Here is a 20,758-nt window from a genome sequence, read left to right on the forward strand (position 1 = left end):
AGTGGGGAGCAGACAAGGGAGTGTGATCTGGACATCAGCAGTGAGTTGTTCCTGGATGCCCGGCACTGGAGAGCTAATAGGTGTCAGGAACAATTACGCAGTTACAGGAGGTAATTGCACTCAGGTGGTGGTCATTAGGCTCCTTTCCAGACTATAAAAGGAATGCTTGTGCACACACCCCTTTTGCAGAAGTCAACACATTGACTAAAAGTTGGAAGAACTTTTGTAACTAGCTTGGCAGGCTGGATTGCTGCCAAGGCTTGTCTGAGTTGCTGCCAAGGTCCTTATCTGTTTGTTATGTTTGGCTTTCAGCCACCGAGGTTTTGGTTTCTTGCTAATAAAGTACATTCCAGTTAAGCTTGTTTCGGCATTCGTTACTGGACGGAGGAGGGGATCAGAACACCATGTAATGCGTTAGTTTGGCATGTCTCTTTTCTGTTTTTCATTTGGTCTTTTTTGTATGCCAGTTTTGATTCTCCAGAAGTTAGTAAGCCTTCATGGTAGAGTTTCAGGGCATCTTCTTCGCTTCCTAGAGATATTCTTCTAATGCTCTTTTTTTTCCCAACACTCTGGTGTACATGCAACATTCCGTGCCGACCTATTCCCCACATCAGTGCATGGATGAAGGGCACGATTCATTATTTTTCAGGTCTTCCTATCCATGGCCTTTAGTTCTGCTTGAGCCCAGTCCACTATTCCAGCTTTGTATCTAATGACTGGAATTGCCCAGGCGCTAAATTCCTTGATGGTATTTCCTCCACTGAGTTTGAACTTTAGGATCTTCTTCCCGCTCTTGATGTATTCACTTTCAACCCTTTCCTTGACTTCAGTGTGCTTGAAGGATGCCCAAATATTTGTCATTATCATCTTCATTCAAGCTCTTCATGTTATTTCCATCTTGATTCCTTGAGTTTTCACTGTTTTTCCCTATTTGATGGTGAGGGTGGCTGTATATTTGGATAGTGTTGAGCAGTGCCTCTATTTCAGATGATGTGTTTCCATGCAGCTTCAAATCATCCATGTAAATTATTATCATTGCTAGTGATGGTCAGTCCAGCGCGAACCATGTTCTCAGTCACATGAATTTGTCAAAAGCATCCTTTCTAATTACAGGAATTGTTACCATTATGAAGAACAGATAGTTATAGCTCGTGATCCAAAGTGCATGCACAACAGCATAAAACACGCTGTCTGTTTATTGCAACAATCAAATAAAACACCTCCGTCCCATGACCAAGCATAAACCTTCCCGTGTTGGTTGATTAGCCAAGAGGGGGAAAAGGGATGTTTGTGAGACTCTCATGTAGCCTGGCATTTTCAAAAGATCCTCGATATTCTGTAGAATTTATGCCCCAGAAAAAAACAAGCATCAATTATTATTTTTTCCGCTTTGTTTTGCATTTTTCCATAATGGACCAGAACTATTAAAGCATTTTTTTTAATCTGCTTCTTAAACTACTTTAAAAAAATTCTGTTACATATTTTGGATACAAAATGCTGTCAGGATTTTATCTGCTCCGTTAATAATTCCTAATAATATTAATTCCCAGGAGTAGATGATCATTGTAGATAACTGTATAATGCCCGCTCCAGAAGGAATTTGCTGAACTCCTTTGGAATTCCTTGTTAACAGATTAAAAACGATAACATATTTTTCAGACCTCTCTTTGCAAAGCCATCTGTATGCAAACCGAAGTGATTGTTAGATGAATGTATCGTGTGACTACAAAATGCACCCTCTGGTGATTTTAAAATGATGTTTGTAAAATTAGCTACAGTGCTCCTGTGGGTTATTTGCTTTCAGGGCATGATATAAGCAGCATAATCCAGCTTGGTTCAAAAGAGCTTATACCCCCAAAGAGCATCTGATAGACAGTTTTAAGTCAAAACGTTGCAATCTGAAAACAGAGCGACAAGAAGAACTTAAATGGAATTGTCTACATGGCATCCACCAGTGGTGGGTTTCAAAAATTGTTCGAACCTACACTGTGGGTGTGGCCTCCTTTGTGGGAGTGGCTTTCCGCCCATGTGACCGGATGGGAGTGGCTTGCTGCCCATGTGATCAGATGGGAGTGGCTTCCCACCCATGTGACTGGATGGGAGTGGCTTGCTGCCCATGTGATCAGATGGGAGTGGCTTCCCACCCATGTGACCGGATATGAAGACACTTGTCAGAACCACCTTAAATGACCTCACACACAGCACTGGCATGCATAAGAATAGGATGTAAACTTGTTTTTTAAAAGGCATCTTTGGTTTGCGTTAAAACAACTTCAACACACGCAATGTTCTGATTGCACCACAAACGCAGTAGTCATCCTTACCTTTCACAGAGGCCCTGAGTTTTATAAATAGGAGCATGATAGTGTGGAATAATCATATCCAAGGACCCAGTGGTGGGTTTCAAAAATTTTTGGAACCTCTTCTGTAGGTGTGGCCTGCTTTCCGGGTCCACTGGTGGAACCTCTTCTAACCGGTTCGGTAGATTTGACGAACCGGTTCTATCGAATAGGTGCGAACTGGTAGGAACCCACCTCTGGCATCCACCCAACAAATTTCATAACATTCACCCATCTAGTGGACTTGTACAAAGCCAACAGGATAGTAAAGGTTGAAGAAGCTTCTGTCCTATCTAATCCCATTCCATTCCAAGATCATAATCCAACCAAGAATGCCAAGTTATGCTTGGTTAAGGAGAAGAATGACTAAAGTTTGGTGTAACGATTAAGGCACCAGGCTGGGAGACTGTAAATTCTAGTCCTGCCTTGGGCATAAAACCAGCTAGGCGACGTTGAGCCAATCCCTCTCAGTCCCAGGGAGGAGGCAATAACAAAACCTCTTGGCAAATCTTGCCAACAAAGGTGCAGGGATTTATCCAGGCAGCCACCAAGAGTCAATACTGACTCAAAGGCACCAAATAAAAGATTAAAGTAAAAAAGAAAAGAGAAAAATGTGCCACAGCAATATTTCATTCTATACCACGGTTGTCCTCCCACCGCTGCTAAGGGATGCAGTTGGTAATAGCAATAGCAATAGCAGCTAGACTTATATACCGCTTCATAGGGCTTTCAGCCCTCTCTAAGCGGTTTACAGAGTCAGCATATCTCCCCAACAATCCGCGTCCTCATTTTACCCACCTCAGAAGGATGGAAGGCTGAGTCAACCCTGAGCCGGTGAGATTTGAACCGCCGAACTGCAGAACTGCAGTCAGCTGAAGTAGCCTGCAGGGCTGCATTTAACCACTGCGCCACCTCGGCTCTTCATGGTATGCATTGCATGATGCAGCTTTTAATTTTACTACCAGTTTCTCGACTCTGCTTTGTCAGAAGTCAGTTGTCAAATGCCCAAATGTTGATCATCTCACCAATGATGAGACCATCATGCCATGGGCATAAGTGTGAGGCTTGGCAAAGTTATTTTCTTAGAATCTTTGTAACTTTGAAAGCTCACTAAACAGAGCAGCGATCAAGTAAGGGCTATCTGCATAATAGTAGTATGCGATAAATTTCTCTGGTGTCATTTGGAAGCCTGTAAGAGTGAACTTTTTTTAAAAAAAAATTTATTACATAAACCACACATACACACAATAATAAAATAAAAAAAAACACACAGAGAGATAAAAAAAACATCATCACATACAGCATGTCGTTTGGTTACAGGTATTTTAACATTTATCATTCTTATACATTTATTATTTCATTTAACAGGTTATAATATACTGTTTGGGTTGCTTTATTTACTATCCCTTCCTCCTGTTGTAACACCACCTTATTTTCCCTTTCTTTTCTCCCTCCCTCCCTTCTCTACTTTCTTCCTTCCTGCTCTCCCTTCCCTTCCTTCTTCCCTTACCTCTCCTTTACTCCTGCTCTTCCTCTTTCCCTTTCTACCCTCTCTCCTCCCCCTTTCCATCCTCCTCTCCTTACCTCTTTCTTTTCACCCTCTCTCCCTTCTCTACTTCCTTCCTTCCTCTTCTCCTTCCCCTTCTTTCTTTCTTCCCTTACCTCTCCTTTGCTCCTACTCTTCCTCTTCCCCTTTCTACCCTCTCTCCTCCCCCTTTCCATCCTCCTCTCCTTACCTCTTTCTTTTCACCCTCTCTCCCTTCTCTACTTCCTTCCTTCCTCCTCTCCTTCCCCTTCTTTCTTTCTTCCCTTACCTCTCCTTTGCTCCTGCTCTTCCTCTTTCCCTTTCTACCCTCTCTCCTCCCCCTTTTCATCCTCCTCTCCTTACCTCTTTCTTTTCACCCTCTCTCCCTTCTCTACTTCCTTCCTTCCTCTTCTCCTTCCCCTTCCTTCTTCCTTAAGAGTGAACTTTGATGATGGAAACCAAGAGAAACAGTACATGATTCAAAAAAGTGATTCTGTCATTAAAAAAATATATATTCACAACATAAATCTGACCTGATAATTTAGTTTTATAGGTTAACCTATCCAGGGACCTTCTAACCATGAATATCAAACTCTATTTGCCAGTAGGACACCCAAATAATACACTAAAAAGAGGAAGCAGACAATATAAAATGATGAAACTTTATCTTCCACCCTCGTCCTTGTGACAAGATCATATGCTAGTTTGGAAAGGGAAGGGTGTGATAGATTGACAGCTGCAAGATCCTTATTTCTAATGACTAAAACTACTCTTTTTTATTTTCTTAAATATCTGGTCCCAAATATATTAAAATAACATTCTTCTATCTACTAACACACACAAGAACAGGCTCCAAATGTACAGAAATGTAAATCTCACCCCATTTCTATAATATTTTTATCATTTCAATCTCCGCGGCCATCAATTCGTGACTCTGAGGAATCATAAAGGATTAAAATACTATGAACAATTGACATTTATACTCTCTTAAAATTTTAAACTTTTTTAAAAATTAACTTATATTGATATTGTCTTTTAAAAATGTTCCTATGGGGAAAAAAGATTCCACAATTAACCAAAATATTCAAGTCAATGGTACGGTAGGTTTACACAACTTCTGATGGGGTCCGCCAACAGCGCTCGTAGCTCGTAGCGGAGTCAGACAGCAAATAGGTTGGGGAGGAACATGGGGCAGTCCTAGAGTTTGGGGAAGACTCGGATGAGGGCTCTGCGTCGGAAAACAAGAGGAGGCCAGGGCCATCTGGGAGTTATGTGCTGCCTCCGGAGCCTCCAGTCGGACAACAGAGAGGCAGAGGAACAGGCTCCCCCTGTTCCCAGTGCACACATGCGCAGAGCTGCCAGAAGGCAAGAACAGTCAAATCAGAAGGGATGACTTGGGAGTAAGGTTTGGAGGTGATTGGCCCCTCCCATAAGACATAAGGGAGGACATGAGCCTTTGCAGGAAGCAACTTGGTTCATGCTGGTCAGTTTGCCTTCTGAAAATACGTTTGGACTCTTTGCCAAGGAGCGCACCACCCAGCACCCCCGCAGTCACATGATCATAATCTGGACCTTTGGCAACTACCGTATAACAGTTGTAGTGTCCTATGATGACACTACAACTGTTAGAGCCGAGGTGGCGCAGTGGTTAAATGCAGCACTGCAGGCTACTTCAGCCGACTGCAGTTCTGCAGTTCGGCTGTTCAAATCCCACCAGGCTCAAGGTTGACTCAGCCTTCCATCCGTCTGAGGTGGGTAAAATGAGGACCCGGATTGTTGTTGGGGGCGATATGCTGACTCTGTAAACCGCTTAGAGAGGGCTGAAAGCCCTATGAAGCGGTATATAAGTCTAACTGCTATTGCTATGATCGCTATTTGCAACCTTCCCTGCTAGCTTTCCAAATAAAGTTAATAGGGAAGCTGACAGGAAACATACCAAGTCACTCCAGTACATTTCCCCCACCCATGACCATCCACCAGCACCCTCTGTGTTTGTACTGTGCCTCCCTAGCCACCCACACACCCTCACATATCCTCTCTACAACGGCCGATATGCTGACTCTGTAAACCGCTTAGAGAGGGCTGAAAGCCATATGAAGCGGTATATAAGTCTAACTGCTATTGTGCCTCCCTGGCCACCTGCGCACCCCTGTGTTATCTTCCCCACTGGGCAGCAGCTATTTACCTCGGTTCACTGACAAATGCGCGCTCGACAAAAGCGCGTCGACAAAAGCACGGCGAGAAAACCACGAGGTTGAAATCACGCCCACAGAAGCGTGCCGACAAATGCGCGCCAATGAAAGCGTGCTATCAAAAAACAACAGAAACAACGTAACAACCCTAAACCTAACCCTAACCCTAACCCTTACCCTTACCTTAACCCTAATCGCGCTTTCGTCGGCGCGGTTTTGTCGGCGCTCTTTTGTGGGAGCGCTTTCAATGTCACGGGTTTCTCGCCGCGCTTTTGTCAGCGCGCTTTTGTCAGGCACGCATTTGACAGGTCACGATTTACCTCCCTGCCAGCCTGCTTGCAAGACACCTAAGACCTACAATTTCTTGCTGGCTTCCCCACTGACTTGATTGTTGAAAGCCAGAAGGAAATTGCAAGAAGATCTTTGCTTGAAGACCTGTAAATCTCACTTAGCAAATGGCAATGGCTGTCACTAAGAGACGCAATCATGTGACATTGCACTTTATGCCATATACGGTGTTTAGTGTTGGAAGTGCTGGTTCCAGATGTCGTTAACCATGAACTACCTGTAGTCTAAAATTGGCCCTGATGAGAGATGTCCACTTGGTCTGGTCAAAAAAATTCAAGACAGTGAACAGTCACAACAGTGAGAGCAGAGCTTCTGTCAAGGGGAGAGGGAATGGCCTTAAGAGCTGAGCTAAAGATCCTTTACCCTTTGCAACAGTCAGATAAGAATGCAATTTGTGTAAATATCTCCGATAAGCCTCTCCCTAATTTTTACAAGGAGGAAGCGAGGGGAGAAACATTTACAGATTTGCAAGTCCATTAGTATCGCTTTGCAATAAAAGTAGCACCAATTGGTTTCCTAGTCTGATCTACCTTGAATAGCTTGACAGCCTCACCCTATTTTGCTTAAAAACCATCTCACCAGGTAATTAAAAAACAGATCTGCCATCACCTAGAAATGAGCCAAGCAGGGGTGGGTTTCAACCGGTTCGCGGCGGTCCCCGCGAACCGGTTGGTTGGCGAACCCGGAGGTAAGTAACTTCCGGGAACGGCGAAGGGCCCACCCGCCCGCCCGCGCTCCTTACCGGTCTTTGAAGGGTTCTGCGCTTCCACGCAGGCGCATGGCACATACAGCGCCTGCGCGATTCTCCGCGAGCAGCTGGAGCATCGCGCAAGTGCTAAGACACATGCGTGAACTGCGCGCGTGCACGAGGACACCGTCGGCCCCGTTCCAACCGAACCGGTTGGAACAGGATTAGCAACCCACCCCTGGAGCCAAGTAATAACTAGCAGCCAGCATGGGTTTTTAAAACAGATCATGCCAAACCAATCTTATTTCATTCTTCAACATAATGACTAAATTAGTAGACCAGAGAAATACTGTGGACATAATATACTTAGACTTTAGCAAGGCATTCGACAAAGTAGACCACAACTTATTTCTTCATAAGCTAGAAAAAAGTGGGATAGATTCAGAGATGGGTTCCGGCTTCTTTTACTGCTGGTTCGCTCAGGGACGTATTTTGGGTGCGTAAAAAATGCTTCTGCGCATGAGCAGAAGCAAAATATCAGATGGCAGCCCCTATGGCGCCACCGATAGAACCAGTTTAGGGACGTGGCTGGCTGGGTTACTAACTACTTGGCCGGACCAGTCTGAACTGGTAGGAACCTGTTCTGACGCCCCTCGTCGCACACCAAAGCACGCCGAGCCAAATATACTTTAAGGCATTTATTAGCAGACAGACAGGTCCTTGGCAGCAATCCAGCACAGACAAGCCTTGGCAGCAATCCAGCCTGCCAAGCTAATATGAAAGTTCTCCAACTTTAGTGAATGCGTTGACTCCTGCAAAAGGGGCGTGTGCACAAGCATTCCTCTTATAGTCTTGAGAGGAGCCTAATTACCACCAGCTGAGTGCAATTATCTCCTGTAACTGCTCCTTACGCCTATGAGCTCTTTCGTGCCGGGCATCTAGGAACAACTCCCTTGGCTCCTCCCCACTGCTGACGTCCAGATCACACTCCCTTGTCTCCTCCCCACTGGTCCAAGGCTCAGGTGCCTCCTGGTGGCCAGCCAGCCTCTCTGTGCCCTGCTCGGAGTCCGAACCCTGTCCAGGGTCCTCCACATCCTCCAAAGCCGACTCATAGGGACCCTCGCTGTCGGAGTCTGGTGGCAGCTGCAATGGCTCCTGTTGAGCCACAACAGGAACCCATCTCTGGATAGATAGCTTCAGCACCAGATGGATTCGCAGCTAGCTGACAAACAGTACTCAATGAGTAATCCTTAACGGGTCTAAGTCTACATGGAGAGAAGTAAGAAGTGGGGTACCACAAGGTTCCGTCTTAGGCCCAGTACCCTTCAATATCTTCATAAACAATTTAGACGAGGAAATAGAAAGGGAACTTACCAAATTTGCAGAGGATACTAAGCTGAATGAATAGACAACAGATCCTAAAAAATAGGATCAAGATCCAAAAGGATCTTTACAGACTTGCACACTGGGCCCTATCTAACAAAATGAAATTCAATGCAGAGAAACGTAAAGTCCTACACTTAGATAAGAAAAATCAAAAGTACACATATATAGACTGGGTGAGACCAGGATTAATAGCAATGACTGTGAGGGGGAATCTTGGAGCCTTAGTGGACAACCAGCTAAATATGAGCCAGCAATGTGCAGTGCCAGCCAAAAAAAAAGCCAGCGTAAACCTAAATTGCATTAACGGGGATACAATCAAGACAGTGGTGGGTTTCAAAAACTGTTCGAACCTACTCCGTGGGTGTGGCCTCCTTTGTGGGAGTGGCTTGCCACCCATGTGACCGGATGGGAGTGGCTTGCCGCCCAGGTGACCGGATACGAAGATGCCGACGACACTTGCCAGAACCACCTTAAATTACCTCCCACACAGCACTGGCATGCATAGGAATAGGATGTAAACTTGTTTTTTAAAAGGCATCTTTGGTTTGCGTTAAAACAACTTCAACACACGCAATGTTCTGATTGGACCACAAACGCAGTAGTCATCCTTACCTTTCACAGAGGCACTGAGTTTTATAAATAGGAGCATGATAGTGTAGAGTAATCATATCCAAGGACCAGGGGTGGGTTTCAAAAAACTTTGGAACCTCTTCTGTAGGTGTGGCCTGCTTTCCGGGTCCACCGGTGGGACCTCTTCTAACCGGTTCGGTAGATTTGACGAACCGGTTCTACCGAATAGGTGCGAACTGGTAGGAACCCACCTCTGAATCAAGATCAAGTGAGGTACTAATACCACTCTATAAAGCCCTAGTAAGACCACACCGAGACCACACTTGGTTTGCCTTGGCAAGATGGAAAAAAACTCTTTTAAGGTTTTGTGCCTGGGCCCTTAAGAGGCCATTGGTTTATCCTACTATTACTCAACCTCACAACTTTACGATTTATAGACTTCAACTCCCAGAATTCTCCAGGAATTCTGGAAGTTGACGTCCACTTGTCTTAAAATCGCTGAGATAAGGAAACACTTGTTTGCCACATAGCCTTTGGTTTGAATTACCTGGGGGAGATTGAGGCTAGCAAGATTATTCTGAGGAGCCCCATAAGGCAACAGTTCTCAATTCCAACATTTGGAAAGTCCCCAAAGGGGAATTATTCCTGGGAAACCTTCTAATACATCTTCTAATAATCTTCTAATACATCTTCTAAATAATTTTCTGGATGTTCATGTGGATATATGGTGCTCTCAATGTGCTAAGCTAAAGCGTGGTTAACATTCGAGTTTAGTGTGTTGTGCAAAATCCAGCCACTTTCATTGTTAATTATTCATGCTATTGAAACAAACAAGAAGTGTTATTGTTGTTTTAAAAGCATATTTTAATAGAGTATTGATTGAAAAAAAACCCAAATCTTTCACGTCACTTCACACTGTGTGTGTGAAAGAGAGAGAGAGAAAGAGAGAGGGGGGAGGGAGAGGGAGAGAAATATATAATTCTGTTCTGGTAAAAGACATAAGATTATTTAGCAATAGCAATAGCAATAGCAGTGGACTTATATACCGCTTCATAGGCCTTTCAGGCCTCTCTAAGCGGTTTACAGAGAGTCAGCATATTGCCCCCAACAATCTGGGTCCTCATTTTACCCACCTCGGAAGGATGGAAGGCTGAGTCAACCCTGAGCCGGTGAGATTTGAACCGCTGACCTGCTGATCTAGCAGTAGCCTGCAGTGCTGCATTTAACCACTGCGCCACCTTGGCTCTATAGCATTTTAATAAATCCATTTTTAAAAGAAAATAATTTACAGGAGGTTAATTTTACCCTATTTTGATTTCTTCAAAAAATAGTACCATGTTCATTTCAATACATACATTTGGCTGCATTTAAGGTATTTCTAGTAAGAGAAATAAATCGTAGAAAGGTAAAGGTTTTTTTTTCCCCCTGAGTCATGTTTCTGAACCAGTGACAATATTTGTCATCACGCAAGCAGTCATCTAATTTAGTTTCAAAGATTAAGCAATGCATTTCTAAATATACATGGGATTGCACGGAAACTATGAATGACATATATCTTTCCATCTCTGGGAGACTTTATAAATGCCCCACCCGTCACTTATTTGCTATGTAGTTATTGCTTTATTCCTCCTGCAGACAGAAACTCTTAGCAGTTTACATACATACAAACATACATACATACATATATGCTGTAAACTTCTAAAAGTGTATGTGTGTGTGCACACACCAGGGGTGGGTTTCTCGCCCCGTTCCAACCGGTTCGGTTGGAACAGGGCTGGCGGCGTCCTCGCGCACGCGCGTGCACGCGCACGGTGCACGCATGCGTACTAGCGTCTGTGCGATGCCCCAGCTGCTCCTGGAGGATCGCGCAGGTGCTGTATGCGTCCTGCACATGTGTGGAAGCACAGAACTCGTCAAAACTGGGTAAGGAGCGCGGGCGCACGGGTGGGCCCTTCGCCGTTCCCGGAAGTTACTTACTTCCGGGTTCGCCGACCAACCAGTTCGCAGGGACCGCTGCGAACCGGTTGAAACCCACCCCTGGTGTGGGTACACACACATGCTCTTAGCAGTTTTACATATTTCTCTATATATCTCTATCTATATGTATATCTCCATCTATTCATCCATCCATCCATCCCTGATTAAAAAATAATAAAATAGAATAACACAATATAAACTCTTGAGGAATATAAGGAATTGAATGCAGTTTGATGATATTTCAATCATAAAGCAGCAATAAGATTTTGAAAATAAAAGTTCTGAGTCAACAAGCTTGTGATCTGAAGCAGTAAGCAGGCTTTGCAAATAAAAACTGATATTTTTCACCAAAAAAAACCCTCTTTGTCTGGAGCAATCTACATGATTTGGAAATAAATGTTGTCAAGGAAATGTTGGCTTCTATAGCTACTCATCCAAGATCTGTTATGCACACTCATGCCTTTGGATTCTTATGGGTAGCATAGCTATATACTATACTAGCTATTCCCGTAAAAGAGAATATTTATAGTTCATAGTTGAACTGTGATGTCCTTGATGCTTTGGGCTCAGTTATTTTCTTGCAGATGTTTCATTACCCAATTAGGTAACATCATCAGTGCTAGGAGGAAGTGAGTTTGCTCTCTTTTTCTGTACTGTACAAGTGGTTCACCCTTCCTCAATGTTGGTGGTTACTCCCTTGTTCCGTCATCTCTTTGTTCTGATCTTTTTAATTTACTGATTTAATTCCAACCAATAAGATAACATTGCTTACTCACCTTACCTACTTTCACATTGTGGAAATCAGCATTAGAGGAGGAAATTGTGACCCTTTCAACTGTATATGAAACATTAAATCTATTAAGGCTCCTGGACAAAATAACATACCTATTGAAGTCCTAAAACAAAATCTAGATTGATGGAGTCCTTTATTAGCAACCCTATTCACTGTAACAGATAGGTAAAGGAACCCCTGAGGATTTTACTCTGCTAGTCATTGCCAAGTATAAGTGGCGGTGCTCATCTCCGTTTCAAGACTGTTGAGCCAGCACTGTCCAAAGACATTTCTGCAGTCATGTGGCCAGCATTACATCATGGAATATTACCTTCCCACCAAAGCGGTACCTATTTATCTACTCGCATTTGCATGCTTTCAAGCTTCTAGGTTGACAGGAGTTGGAGCGAGGACAGCATCACTGCTGTGGTGCTGCAATATTCATAATTTTGGCACTTCGTCGTAAACACTGGGGGGAGGCTTATTGTGTAACTTGGAACAGTCAGTAAGTAATTGTCATAACTTGAGGATTACCTATACTGCACTGTTCTGACCCTCCCTTGTCCCACACCAAAGCACGCCGAGCCAAAGATACTTTACGGAATTTATTAACAGACAGAAGGTCCTTGGCAGCAAACCAGCACAGACAAGCCTTGGCAGCAATCCAGCCTGCCAAGCTAGTTCTCCAACATTAGTTAATGCGTTGACTCCTGCAAAAGGGGCGTGTGCACAAGCATTCCTTTTATAGTCTTGAGAGGAGCCTAATGACCACCAGCTGAGTGCAATTACCTCCTGTAACTGTGCAACTGTTCCTTACGCCTATTAGCTCTCCAGTGCCAGGCATCCAGGAACAACTCCCTTGGCTCCTCCCCACTGCTGACGTCCGGATCACGCTCCCTCGTTTCCTCCCCACTGGTCCAAGGCTCAAGTGCCTCCTGGTGGCCAACCAGCCTCTCTGCGCCCTGCTGACTCATAGGGCCCCTCGCTGCCGGAGTCTGGTGGCAGCTCCAACGGCTCCTGCTGGGCCACAACACTGCATACTATCTATATCAAGATAGTATTAATGTAAGTGAGAGATACAACAGAGAATTTTAGTTATTTAGTCATTGTATTTACCATGCTTTAAAGACGCTGCCTCATTGCAAGGCAATATTTCTGAAGGCAAATGTACTACAATAGCCTTGTCTCAATAATTTTAGCCAAAAGGAGGAAGATTTGTTCACGTAGCAATATGCATTTTTAATGCCAAAATCGTATTACACATTTTATATGCAGCCACATAGCACAACTGCAGATGAAATGTTTAAGATTTCTTTTAAGTGTTACAAGCTGTGTTCCAAATTCTTTTATTCCCTTGGAAGCTCGGCAATGCCCTTTGAAAACAAAGGCTTGCTTAAGTGTTAAGCTTTGGTTGCCAAACTATGTTTTTGAATTGCTTCAGGAGATCCCAAATATATTCTTTGTAATTACCTGATTCAATGGTGACTCAAAAGATTAGACAGATTGGTTTCACTTAACAACCATGTCACCAGGGCCATATTTTCTTATAGGCTAACTAGGCTTCAGCCTAGGGCCTCAAGATCAAGAGGGGCCTACATTCAAATTGTGAGCAAAATTAAAATTACACTATTCTAAAAACCGTGAGCACTAAAACACCGAACCGAAAATAATGAGAAATTCTACGCATAAGACTAATAAACAAACATAAAAATGTATTGGTTAAGATCGTTCCAGCGCCGCAGCAGTTGGGGAGCCCGCCCACGTTCCCAGCACCGGCGGTCGGGCGAGAGGCACGGCCGCTCCCAGTAGCCGCCCCGTCGACGCGGAGCCCACCAGCAGCCAGGCAGGTGAGGGCGAGGGGGCTGAGCCGGGCAGCTGAGCGCAGCAGGGGAGGCGGCTGGCCTCGCTGCCTTTGCCGCAGAGCAGAGCCGCCCTCCGTCAGGAGGCCAGCTATATATATTGATATATATTGATATATCACAGTAATGATGTATTTTATTGTCTCTCATGTAATTTACAAACTTAAACATGTGAGGTGAAAGGGCCTCATAAGTGGAATAGCCTAGGGCCTCTTTTCATCTAAATCCGGCCCTGCATGTCACTAATTCAACAACTGCAGTGGTTCACTTAACAACAGTTGCAAGAAAAGTCGTAAAATGGGGCAAAACTTAACAAATGTCTCATTTAGCAACATAAACATTGGGCTAAATTGTGTTCATAAGTCAAAGATGACCTGTAAGTTGGCAGATTCTACCCTGTATCCATGAACAAACAATCATCAATAAAGTTTGCTAGATCTATTTGCAGCCACATTTCTTTTGGGAGAAGAGGGAAAACATCATTTTAAAATCGGAGCATCTTCAGATGAGTTCAAAATGTTTCAGCTGTTTACTGAAGATGGAACAATATAATATAATATAATATAATATAATATAATATAATATAATATAATATAATATAATATAATATAATATAATATAATATAATATAATATAATATAATATAATATAATATAATATAATATAATATAATATAATATAATATAATATTATATATATATATATATATATATATATATATATATATATATATGTGTGTGTGTGTGTGTGTGTGTGTGTGTGTGTGTGTGTTGTATTTGTGCTGATAAATACATACATACATACATACATACATACATACATACATACATACATATACACACACACACACACACACAGAAACATAATTGCCGTGTTCCTATGTTATCAACAAACAGATGAAGGAAGGAGGTTGAGAGATGGTAACTAACCCAGAGTTTTATTGACAAAGGAAATGTTTGGTTATATATTCATAGTGGCACACATTCAGTTTCATTTCTGTGTCACCTATTTGTGGAGGGGGAGGGAACCCCTGTAATCTGTGACGAAGTTTACAAATATCTACAAATATATCTATGAAATATCCAATACAATACACAACAGCAGATTGGGAGTTTTGTTGAAGCTGTTCTTTTAATCAGGACATTGCCAAAAAATATTTGTAGTTGTATATTTCTACTTGTGAACTAATAAGGTGAGAAGAAGTGACCATGTGAAAGTAAATAATGACTTGAATGTTTTCATTCATTCAACTGTTACTTTCAGAAAGCAGTTTGTGATGGTTGGTTTCATATAATGGCGCTAAACTGAACGGAGAACTTGTTATATTTACAGATGCGCAAGACAAACAGGCTTTCTTACAAAGCAGCCAATCTGCTTTCTCATATTAGATTCGCAAGCAAGGCATTCAGATGGTTCATTTCTCTTTCTCCCTCTTTTTGACGCCCACTTTTTATATATGTGCCAAATCTATACATTTGCCCTTTTTTCCTGGATTGCACAAATCTGTGTGCAACTGAGAAATAGCAATAGCAATAGCAGCTAGACTTATATACCGCTTCATAGGGCTTTCAGCCCTCTCTAAGCGGTTTACAGAGTCAGCATATTGCCCCCAACAACAATCCGGGTCCTCATTTCACCCACCTCGGAAGGATGGAAGGTTGAGTCAACCTTGAGCCGGTGAGATTTGAACAGCCGAACTGCAGAACTGCAGTCAGCTGAAGTAGCCTGCAGTGCTGCATTTAACCACTGCGCCACCTCGGCTCTTCTGGTGTACAACAGAGGTGGGTTTCTGCCGGTTCACCCCAGATCAGGTGAACCAGTAGTGGCGGTGGTGGGAGGCTCTGCCCACCCGCCCGGGCACTTCTGCGCATATGCAGAAGTGTCGCGTGCATGCGCACACATGAGCAAACCGGTACGAAAATAAATTGAAACCCACCACTAGTGTGCAAGACATACCTTCTCAGTCTGTCAGGAAGATTTATCTTTTCTCAGAAATGTTCTTCAACAGGTAAGCTGTTCTGAACAACATACGGTGCTAAATGAAAAAATAAAAGCAGCGGGCCAATAGTCAAGACGATGTTTTGTTACCAAAGCTCCACATGCTTTTCTAGCAGTATTTGTTTGTAAGGATAACAGAAATGAGAATGCTCCATTATGTCTTTTTCCTCTTTCTTCCCAAGGAAGAACACAAGCTGTTTTTTAAGCGGTGAACACCGTGTTCTGGCTTCGTAGAGCTTTCCAAGGTTGTTATTCTTCCTCTAACCCACTGTCTTGTCTTTTTAGAATCTTTAACAAGGTAAACATGTATTATTTTGCAATCTCTCATTTTATCCGTTATTTATAAATCTTTTTTTTTTTTAGGGAAAAACAAAAAGTCTAACATTTGGAAGTAATGGCTTCCTTACCGTGTTTCCCCAAAAATAAGACAGCGTCTTATTTTCTTTTGACACTCCCCCCAAAATAAGCACTTGGCCTTATTTTCGGGGAGGTCTTATTATTTTTGAAGTGTAGTAGGTCACCTCATGGCTGCTGCTGTGTTGCAATAGTTTCAGGGAGGGCTTATTTTCAGGGGAGGGCTTATTTTAGTGCATGTGCTCAAAAGCCCGATTGGGCTTATTATCCGGGGAGGTCTTATTTTCAGGGAAACAGGGCATATTTGAAACAGCTGCTGGGTCATTTTCACATTAGAAGTTCAGTTCATTTGAATGTTGATGTTGGATAAAAGAATTGCTGATGGATTCTGCTGATTGAAAGGGAAGATATGGTTTCTGGCATTGCATTACAGAATCTTAGGATCTGTGTCTTGTGGGTTTCAGTATCCCAGTCGGAATCACATTAGGAGCTACTATTAGGATTTCTTAGTGGCTACAACAAGCACACACTAGTCTTAAAAATCTGGTCCTGTTTTACAAGTTCTGTTTTTGACACAAAGCTGCCCTAAGAATTTATATGTTTAGTTCTATGGCTGGTAACTTGTAGAGTTATGAAAGATTCCATGTGTTTGTCATCAGTTTTTAATATCTGTATGCCAGAGGTGGGTTCCTACCAGTTCGCACCTATTCGGTAGAACCGGTTCGTCAAATCTACCGAACCGGTGAGAAGAGGTTCCACCAGTGGACCTGGAAAGCAGGCCACACCTACAGAAGAGGTTCCAAAATTTTTTGAAACCCACCACTGGTCCTTGGATATGATTATTCTACACTATCATGCTCATGTTTATGAAACTCAGTGCCTCTGTGAAAGGTAAGGATGACTACTATGTTTGTGGTGCAATCAGAACATTGCGTGTGTTGAAGTTGTTTTAACGCAAACCAAAGATGCCTTTTAAAAAACAAGTTTACATCCTATTCTTATGCATGCCAGTGCTGTGTGTGAGGTAATTTAAGGTGGTTCTGACAAGTGTCGTCGGCATCTTCATATCCGGTCACATGGGCGGCAAGCCACTCCCATCCGGTCACATGGGCAGCAAGCTACTCCCACAAAGGAGGCCACACCCACAGAGTAGATTCGAACAATTTTTGAAACCCACCACTGCTGTATGCAAAGTGTTACGGGAATGGTAAGGCAACAAAAAAGAACAATCACAATTCGCTCTAAATAAGATCAGAAGAAACAGCCAGCAGTCAAGCATTAGAGTCTGAACAATGGAGTCAGAAGCCACAGAAGATGTCCAAAAATAAAACTGAAAGTGAAGACTACCCTACTTAACAACCTACTCAAATTCAACTGCCAATAATAACCACGCACCATGGTTGTGTCTTAGAGGCAATGTTATCTTTTACACAGTGACATTTGGGTTGTATAATATTGCTTCATTTGTTATGTCATTTTCTAGGTGTTGATTTAGAAATACGGCCCCGTAGTATCAGAAATATAAATGCTGAATCTCCTGGCCTAAAGTAAATAAAATCCGGGTGTAGCTTAAATAGTTGCTAAGGAATGTTCAGGAAAATCAGAAGACTGAAAGCAAGGAAGAACCCTTGTCCTGACCTCTCCCATCCCAGTTGTTTTTATGAGCCCGGGGAAAGGTTCAACTGTGTTTGCACAGTCAAGCATGTTGACAAAGTTTGAAACAAATGATTAAACAAACATGATGTAAAATACACTACTAGTTTGTTTTTCCTCTCCAGCGTCAAGCTGCGTCCTGGGCTTGCCACAGCGGGGTGGGATGTAGCACGGGTGACGGGAGGGTGATGGGACCACTAGCACGGCTGCTACGGAGCACCACGACTGATACATGAATTTGTGCAACCCTCTCAGAAATCTAATGATTTCAGTAAAGATAAGTTGAACAATAGCAATAGCACTTAGACTTATATACCGCTTCATAGTGCTTTACAGCCCTCTTTAAGCGGTTTACAGAGTCAGCCTATTGCCCCTAAACAATCTGGGTCAAAATTTTACCCACCTCGGAAGGATGGAAGGTTGAGTCAACCTTGAACGGTTGAGAACTAATTATAAGAACTAATTACAATACATTCCTCAAGATATGTAACTTTCATGAAACTTTCTTGCCTTAGGCTAACTTTTATTAGTAGAGTAATACCAATAGATTATCCTTCTTTCACTTTTCTCTTGCTGCTCATAAAAATCATCTTCCATTTCAAAAAAAAGTTAAATAATAAATTTAAAAAAATACCGAACTTCACTGATACTGGTCTCTGTTGTGACAATTTTACTTGTGACAATATCGGTGAAAAATATCCGGGACATTTTTTTTTTCTTTACCTGTACCCCAAATTTAGGCTTGTATGAATATCATTAATTTCAATGGGATTGGAAATTGTTCATTTAGCCAAGGAAAATAATTTCTAGTAGACTGTACTTGCCCTTAAAGTTTTACAGCAGGAATTAATAAACATGTTATCTGTAGTTTTCTCTGCTCATGAAGGTTTTCAGATGAACCCATCAAGCTTTCTAGGCCATCCCTAAGGCAGGGATGTATTTGGCTAATGCTTCAGGAAATCAGAATCGTTCTGGGTCATGTCAGAAAATAGGGAACTTTGAAATATATAATGAATGTGTTCTTGCCTTTGAACCATTGCTGTTCCAATTATACAGCAATTACGCTGTTACTATATAATTATTTTTTTCAGAAATAGTGCTCACAGCCCTTATAATTTGTAACCTTAGAACGTTTATTGGGAATAAGTATTTTCTGTCACACCAGTTGACATTCACACTAAAAAAAAAAAGCCATCTTGTTTCTTATTGTACAAGCAAAATTGTTCGTTCATTCAAAAGTAATCTAAGATATTGATGACCTAATATCTTAGAAAAGGGCACAATATTAAATGCACGGATAATTTGGATATTAAAATGTTTATTTTTTTCTCCAAATTAAATATCATCATATAAGTTTTACGTCTTCGGTAGGTTAAAAGTAAGCAATTCAAATTTGAATTAGTACTTCATTAAAAAAATTGGGAAAGGAGAAGAGAAAAAAAACCATTCTCCTTTAAAAAAAATTATTTTTCCTAAAACCTAAAGAATTTAAGGATTAAGAATTATTCCCATTGATGAGACAGTTTTGCTTTACCAGACTATAGATTTTGCTTAGCATTTGCTCCTAGGATAAAGTAGGCATTTCATTCTTTAAATCTCTGCAGTCCACTAATATAACTAAGCTAAAAAATATTGGTATTGCCTAATTGGGTGTCGGAGGAAAGGAGGCTTGGATTCTCACAACCATGTAAAGAGAAATGGAAAGCAAAATATGAGCCACTTCCTGTTGTGGCCCAGCTGGAGCTGTTGGAGCTGCCACCAGACTCCGACAGCGAGGGGCCCTATGAGTCGACTCTGGAAGATGTGGAGAACCCTGGACAGGGTTCCGACTCCGAGCAGGGCGCAGAGAGACTGGTTGGCCACCAGGAGGCGTCTGAGCCTTGAACCAGTGGGGAGGAGACAAGGGAGAGTGAGCCAGACGACAGTAGTGAGTTGTTCCTGGATGCCCGGCACCGAAGAGCTAATAGGCATCAGGAACAGTTGCGCAATTACAGGAGGTAATTGCACTCAGCTGGTGGTCTCTAGGCTCCTCTCCGGACTATAAAAGGACTGCTTGTGCACACGCCCCTTTTGCAGAAGTCAACGCAGGAACTAATGTCGGAGAACATTATTGTGAGCTTGGCAGGCTGGATTGCTGCCATGGCTTATCTGTGCTGGATTGCTGCCCAAGCTTGTCTGTGCCTGTTTGCTGCCAAGGACCTGTCTGTCTGTTAATTAAATGCCGTAACTTATCTTTGGCTCGGAGTGTGTGTTGGTGTGGGACGAGGGGGTCAGAACACTTCCCCACACATAATGGAGTTTGGGAGATATAATCAGATCCTCCCGACACTTAGTAATCAGCTTGGACTGAGAATCTGCCACTGTAGCCTAATTCTGCTAGCAGCTTTATAGCATAGAGTCATCCTCAGTTACAATGATGTCAAATAATTCCCCCTTAAGTCAGTGGTCAGTCAGAAGGGACACGGTGGCTCAGTGGCTAAGATTCTGAGCTTGTCGATCAGAAAGGTTGGCAGTTCATTGGTTCAAATCCCTAGTGCCGCGTAACAGAGGAAGCTCCCGTTACTTGTCCCAGCTTCTGCCAACCTAGCAGTTCGAAAGCATGTAAAAAATGCATGTAGAAAAATAGGGACCACCTTTGAGGGGAAGGGATCAGCGTTCCGTGCGCCTTCTGCGTTTAGTCATGCCTAAGGTGACCAGACGTCCCACTTTTGGCGGGACACCCACGCTTTTTGATGCATTTTCCCGCGTCCCGCCCGCTTTTTAAAAAGGCACGCTTTTTTTGGCGCTTGCAGCTCCCGCCCATCAGCTGCTGGGCTGGCTCATCGTTCTGTTCTATGCTACCACCTACAAATTTAAGCCAGCCCAGCCTGCCGCTCACTGATTTGATTGGCTGGACTTCAGCCAATCAGTGAGCTGGCCAACCAGCTCACTGATTGGCTGGACTCCTTAGCTGAGGACGCATGCGCGAGTCTCCATTTTATTTCGTCTTTGTTTTGGGCAGCTGCGCTTACTCACTGGTGGTGAGTAAATCATGTTTTGTATTAAATTTGGTACCGTGGGAATCGGGAGGCGCTGGGCTGGGGGAAGGAGACAGCCC

This window comes from Thamnophis elegans, chromosome 3, assembly GCF_009769535.1.
Source record: "Thamnophis elegans isolate rThaEle1 chromosome 3, rThaEle1.pri, whole genome shotgun sequence".
NCBI lineage: Eukaryota > Metazoa > Chordata > Lepidosauria > Squamata > Colubridae > Thamnophis > Thamnophis elegans.